Genomic DNA, 7,631 nt, shown 5'->3' with positions numbered 1-7,631 from the left:
GCCCAAAGACACAACAAATTCTCCGCAATGGCCAACCATATGAGGGACACCGGGCATAAATTCACCACAATAGAACAAGACCTCCATATCCTAAAAAGAGTCGATAAAAGCAAACTCATGACAGAATATGAAAACTTATTTATTTTCTTCGACCAACATTTTAATAAAGATAAGAATCTAAATGACACTATTGATAAAAAAAAGCCCCTTGTATGAACAGATTCTTATTTTATTACGAGAATCAACTTCCCTCACCAACAAATTCTTAAAAATCTTCAACCTCACATCAATTAGAGTTCCCACCTCCCCTACAGCTAATATACCCCCCTCCCTTCCCCCCGCCGCTAGTACCACTAATTCAAATACAACCAATAAACCCATAGCCACACCCACCGTAACATCGCTCCCTCCAATAGCCTTACACCGTTACAACACGCGCAGTAATACACTCTCTTCCTTCCCTCCCACCAATAGCAGCCCCCCTCCAATAGTTAAGTCAACGCAAACAGATCCCCCTCCAGCACAAAACTTCAGTTATAACACACGTAACAAGAAGTCTACTGTTGCAAATACTTCTAACTCATAATGTTACAAGCTATCTTTGTCACCGTCAAATGGTAAGTGCACATGATTCTACTTCAATATTTTTCAAATATCTTTTCACACAATTAACTCTACGTTTCTTGCTTCCTTTTACAGATTCCACTTTTATATGCTTTTTCAACTAGAATATCTACAAACTCACAATTTACAACATTTGAACATCACTTCAAATTTTGAGATGGTCCATAGTGATCCTATTTGAAACTGTTCTTCAACTTCTGTTCACCAACTTCATATCCTCAACGTGTTCTACAACTTCACCATATGTATCTGACTTTCGTCTTTTATCTTCAAGATCATGATTAACTTCGGATCTCTCGACTAACTTTGACTTCTATTCTCTCTTCTTTACTTTGATTATATACGATTTTTCGCCATCGTCTAATTATAACCGCCAGACTATCAACTTTACTTTTATGCAATCTTACTACTTGTTGTATAACAATCTGTTGTTTTATCCATTGTACTTATTTTAGCAGCCTTCTAATGTTAATTTTGTTAATACTTCCACTATTATATCTCATCACATTGTATTTTCAAACCATCATTGTTATTTTTAATGTTATTTTACTTCAAATCTCTTCAAGATTTTAAAATTCATTTCATTACTACATGTTATTTAGATGCTTATTTTTAATTTAAGGTTAAGACTATGGCTGATGATGCCTTCAGGGAAGGCGAAACATGTACCACTATTAGCTAACAAATTTATGTAAATCATCCAAGACGATTTTGTATTGATTAGGTGGTCTAATAAATAACTTAATGTTATTATTTCAATCAAATATCATCAATACGGACCAAAAATGATATTTATTACATGTAACATCTCGCACAGTCGAGCAGCTCGCCTTCTCACTCCCAAGTCTTCCAGTCCAAAGTTTGCAACATTTTTACAACACTACCTTTTTGTCGGTTATCACACAGAACAAATCGTGCTGTTTTCCTTTGGATCTTTTCCAGTTTTCGTATCAAGTAATTCTGGTGTGGGTCCCATACACTGGAACCATACCCATACTAGGTAAATAAGTCGTAGGTTATGATCTTCATTTCCGTGTTGACGTTTAACTAATAGGATTGAGTTTGAGGGATGTTCCACCATTCAACCTATCCACATGGTGCTTTACCATGCACCTCACGCCATAATGTAGCCAGATCAATGTTAACACTTTGAGAGGAAAAGGTAGAAACATATACACCTTCTCCATTACATCCTTACTACAACCCCTAAATACTCTCAACCTCGAACTATTCATGGCAAATGAAAAACAGATACCATGTCTGAAGAAAGAAGAATCTATAAAGTATTTGAGTGTAAATTTCTCCAATGAAATTACTTTCCAGTCCATCAAGATCCTAAATAAGCTCAAAACCACCCTAGAGCTCCTAATTTTTCCCCGCTTTTTCAGCCCGATTAAAAATTTGTAATTATGAACACTTCAATCCGTTCCAATTTAGTATACAAATTTCAGACAGTACCGCCACAAAAAATTCCAGTCAAATTTATAAATGATGCTGATATGATGGTTAGGGGAGCATTAAAGAAAATTTTGCAACTTTCCATAGATGCCCCAAATGATATGATATATGCTGAAATGAAATTTAAAGGTCTGGTTTATTTTGTGCATCTGAAACATATTAATGCATGCAACATTTTTAACTCTTCCAATAATGTTTTTTTACACTCAACGAGAAACTTATGTCAAGAAATCAGCACGAGGCTTGCTGCATGGAATGTACCAGAAGCAGAATCTATTCAAGATAAAAGGCATGCTTTTGTATAAACAAGGAAAGTTTGACTCGAATTGAGAAGAAGAGCTTTTGACAACTGGAGCAACAAAGAACATAGAGGCAAGGGTGTAGTCCTATTTACACAGTATACCCCAGTGAATACATGGATTTGTAATAATAAAGCCTTGTCTGGTAATGAATGGCGTAAGGCAATAAAAATGAATGCCAATGTCTCTGCTGTGCATACAGTACCTGGCAGATCCCGGACAACAGCCTCTGTCAGCTTTGCCACAGAGAGTTTGAAACTCTTTCACATGTCCTGGGAACCTATCCACATGGTGATTTACTATGCACCTCACGCCATAATGTAGCCAGATCAATGTTAACACTTTGAGAGGAAAAGGTTATAATGTCTATGAAGTACACAATCTCTCCAACAGAGGAAGCAATCAGTGCATTGACATTATTGCTTTTAAGTCAACCCGTTCTGAAGGTTTCATCATTGATCCAAATATTAGATTTGAAACCAACAAAAACCAGCCAGAAGAGGTCGATGCAGGGGAAAAAACAGTATGTAATTGGCTTGATGTTAGGTGCTTGTGGAACCATTCCTAAATATATTTTGTTAATTTTTGCAACACCTTTGGGATGAATAGAGATTTCATCCATAACAGCACCGTTACTACTCTCAAGATGTCCATCATAATCTTTTAAGAACCATGCTTGTGGACCTTGGATAAATGTTTGATGTGCCTCACTCTTTTGCCTAAACTTCATACTATCTCGTGTATCTATTATTGTTGTTCAGGTACTCTTTGTCTTTGGGCAACCTGCAGCTGTTGCAGGAAGATTGTATAATAAAGTAAAATAAAATAAAATAAAATAAAATAAAATAAAATAAAATACACCTTCACGAATGTGATTACACCAATGAAGATCTTTCCTTATATTAACACCTAAGTACTTTAGCTAATGATTGGCAATGCTCTCTCTCGAGACTCTTGTGAAAATCTGGAGATTATTTCTCCTGAGCTACGATCTGTATGACATCCCATTAACTACGAGCGTAAGCTTGATAGTATATCATTAGCAGATATTGCATAAAATTACGTTCTCATATGGAAACATATGTGCCGATAAATTTTGCCAAAAGCCTGGAAAAGTACTGCATGTTCAACTATGAGCCCCTTAATACAATTAACGAAAGTGAAAACAGAATGTCTGTATCTCAAATAGTTCTCGTGTTATTTGTGGTGGACATCTTAGCTGAATAACCGTGTATAATTTGTTAATAACTGTAGATCCTTTGCTGGCAGGACCTAGTGTTTACAGTGCACTATGTCTTCTGGTATGGGCTAGAGCAATTTTGTTACTTTCACTGATCTGTCTCTGTCTTATCCTTGGCTTTGACAATTATAAAAGTGACTGAGGTATGAGCGATGCTAGTAATGCCATTCCTTGTACAGCCAGTCCCTGCTATGAATGGTATGAAAATGTTGCTCATAGGGTCAGTCGGTGCATGCATTTCAGTGGGCTTGGCAAACTGATATGTAATAGCAACTTCTGGCTCAGTGAGGAAAGCAACGGGAAAATACCTCACTCCTCATTTCCCTAGTATGCCTCTTCAGTGATGCCTAGGCCATCTATGACAGCTGATGGCAGAGCTGTTGAGAATCAACCAGCCTTAGGGCTGAAGACTGAACATACATACATGATGTACACCTGCCTGGATACCTCACGGTTGTGGTCGAAAGTGTAGCTTCTTGTGATGCAGAACAGACCAGAGGGGTTCTGTTTGACCCTTCAGTGATATTATTTGTTTTTAAGTGCTAGATCATCCCAGAAGTATTTCTGCTGACATATTTTATTTCTTTTGAACAAAGAACATAGTGGACTGTGCTACTTGACATCTCTTCAAAATAATCCAACATCCACGACTTACATTGTGTTTTGGACATCTTCCAAAAGTTATTGCGTATAATTAGACACAATGTACAATATAACTATTTATAATAGTTTATTTAAATCCGCCTTGATTTAAATAAACTATTATAAATAGTTATATTGTACATTTAGACCAGTCAATACGGACCAAACACAATATTAACCTATCATGGTTAAGTTTATTAATTAGACACAATTACACATTGTACCGTTATACACCGAAGTACTTAATTATGACACGAGTACTGTATAGCATTGTAGGGAATTATTTCCTTCCTCACCATAATGTCTGTAAATACAAGCTCTTGTCAAATGGATATTGAATGTGGGGTCTGATAAATTATGGGTGATAGCTAGGCCTAAAATTCCATGCACTAACAAATCTCAAAATATGCATGCATTCATGCATTATCATGTGTCAAAACATGCACAATAAACTGGAAAATATGCACGATCAAAATTCAGTTCCTTTTGAAACACTGTACAAAAACTAATTTTTCCAAATTGTTTTGATTTAACTTCATCCATTTATCTGTCAGCACAGTCTTAAGCACAGAAAATGAACTTTCTAGGTACTAAGAGGTGACAGGTGTATACTTAAATGAAGAAATTTGGGACAAAGAGAGGTCCAATTGTACATCTTTGCATTTTCAACACAATCTGTCTTTTATAAGCTAGACTAATTCAAAATCAGGATTTGAACAGATAATTTTGTTCATCTTATCTCTAGCTGCCGCAGCTACTTCTCCATGCGATGATTGCAGATGAAGATGTCTTCAATAACTGCTAACGATTGAAGCTGCGATAACAAAGACTGTGATGAGTGAGAGTTCCGGGTAGGAAATTCCAGGATAACAACGGAAGGTTCAGCACAAAACTAAGATGTATAAGCTGCTATCTCAGTAACACTGCATCACAGAAGTGTGATACAAGTTTTGTTTTATTCGTGTAACGTAGAAAAAAATATGAGCTGTCATTTAGTAATGCACAATAAAATTCATGATTCAATTTATAGCAATTTATATCTGGGACACCTTATTTCTAAAAATTACAGAGATCGATGTGGGGCCTTCCGGCTCACATCAATGTTTACTCAAGCAACAGGTAAGAAAGTGCTTGGTTAATTGGTTTATAGGATCTCTACCTTATGTACTAATTTTGGTTGTCAGGAATACGTTCTCTCCATCTCTCAATAACAGATATACTGTATAATGTGGAAAAATGGTCCCAAATTCTGCAAACCAGCATTCATAAAAGTCACTATCATGCAAGTTAGAATTATATATGCACCAAAGTCAGAAGAAATGTCATATTATGCAATATAAACGTCCAAATATTCCCTATTAAATATAAAATCTTCAAAATATGCATTAATTTTCTCCTAAAAAGGCCAATTCATGCAAACATGCAGGGGAAAAAAGTGGTTATTTGGAATCATTAAGTCATAAAATGAATATCTGTACAGTTTGAGAAGTATAACTAGCTTATTTAAAAACATACATTTGTGTGGAAATCCAGGCTCTAGTGATAACTATGTTCACCTATAGCAGCCATTAGATTCTGTACTTAGCCTACTAATTTGTGCACTTGCTACTGCACACAACACTAGAATGCGTATCCTTTATAATTATGTTATACTGTGTCAATGAAATGAAATGTCGTATGGCTTTTAATGCCGGGATATCCCAGGACGGGTTTGGCTCGCCAGGTGCAGGTCTTTCTATTTGACGCCTGTAGGCGACCTGCGCGTCGTGATGAGGATGAAGACAACATACACCCAGCCCCCATACCATAGGAATTAACCAGTTAAGGTTAAAATCCCTGACCCGGCTGGGAATCGAACCCGGGACCTTCTAAACTGAAGGCCAGTACATTGACCATTCAGTCAACGAGTCGGACACTGTGTCAATAATAGACCTCAGTAGAAATGAATGGCCAGGTCGCTTGTTGGCACGTATTTATGGAATGGAGAAGGCCCTTGGTTGGCTATTCGCATACTTGGTACATACAACATTCAGTTCAGTCCACCTCTAAGCCTACGATATACTGATCGCCGCACAATGCAGGGTAATGCTCTCAAGATCTCTTGACATTTCTCATGAGAAACAGGTGCTTGCACTACTCTCAAGAAATCTTGACTGCCCATCACTACCCGTAGCCTTTCGTACATCCACAGAAATCCCATCAATCCCAGCTGCTTTCTGGCTTTCAACTTTTTTACGTTTTTGAAAATACCTTTATTATTAAAGGTAAATATCAGTACGTCACCCGTATTAGTCACCACCTCCACCTGGATACTTTCCTTATATCCAAGTATTGTTGTTACATACTGCTGACTGAATATTTCTGCCTTCTGCAAGTCCTCACATATACACTCACTTGTCCCTGGAATCTATCTGCCTTAAAATACCTGTACAAATCCCTCTATTTTCCACTAACATTCTTATGACTGCCAATTATATTTGCCATCATGCTATTCTTAGCTTACCTTTTTGATAAATTAAATTTCCTAGTAAGTTCCTTCACTCTTTCCTTACATTCACAACCATTCCTTACCACCTTTAAAGCTACATACCTATTTTCATACTCCTCAACAATTGCTTTAAATCCGTCCAAACTGAACAAGTGGCTGCGCGGTTTGAGTCACATAGCTATCAGCTTGCATTTGGCAGCCCTGAAGATGGTTTTCCTTGGTGTCCCACTTTCACACAAGGCAAATGGTGGAGTTATACCTTAATTAAGGCCACAGTTGTTTCCTTCCCACTCCTAACCATTTCCTATCCCACTGTCACCACAAGACCTATCTCTGTCAATCCAATGAAAAGCAAATTGTACTTTGAAAAAAAAAAAAAAAAAAACATCCAATACTCTGTTAACAGTTTTATTTACCATTTTCCACTGTTCATAATTGCTTTTTTTAATCTCCCATGCCTCTCTTATCTATATACGAGGGTGAATCAAAAAGTAAGTTACACTAGCTCGCTGCGAGAGCACACTGTGTGTTGAGACCATGGCCAATGTGGAGCAAGCTACGGTAACTGCTGACACATCCGATAGGAAGGTTGGTGTGGTATCCTGTCGTGTTGTGTGTGCAGAGCGCGCTAGGCTCAATGGCGCGTCAATTGAATGTTCACTCCAAATTGGAGGTGCGTGCAGCGATCAGATTTCTATGGGCTAAACAACTCAATTGCACGGACATTTATCGTGAAATCACTGCTGTATATGGTGAGCGTGCAATTTGTCGTCCAGGTATTGTAAAGTGGTGTAAGCAATTTGACACCGGATGCAAAGATCTCACGGATGAATATCACAAAGGCAGGCCCACAACGTTCAGTACCGTTGCAAATATTGAC

This window comes from Anabrus simplex, chromosome 4 (assembly GCF_040414725.1).
Source record: "Anabrus simplex isolate iqAnaSimp1 chromosome 4, ASM4041472v1, whole genome shotgun sequence".
Taxonomy (NCBI): Eukaryota; Metazoa; Arthropoda; class Insecta; order Orthoptera; family Tettigoniidae; genus Anabrus; species Anabrus simplex.
Note: the sequence above shows the minus strand (reverse complement) of the source record.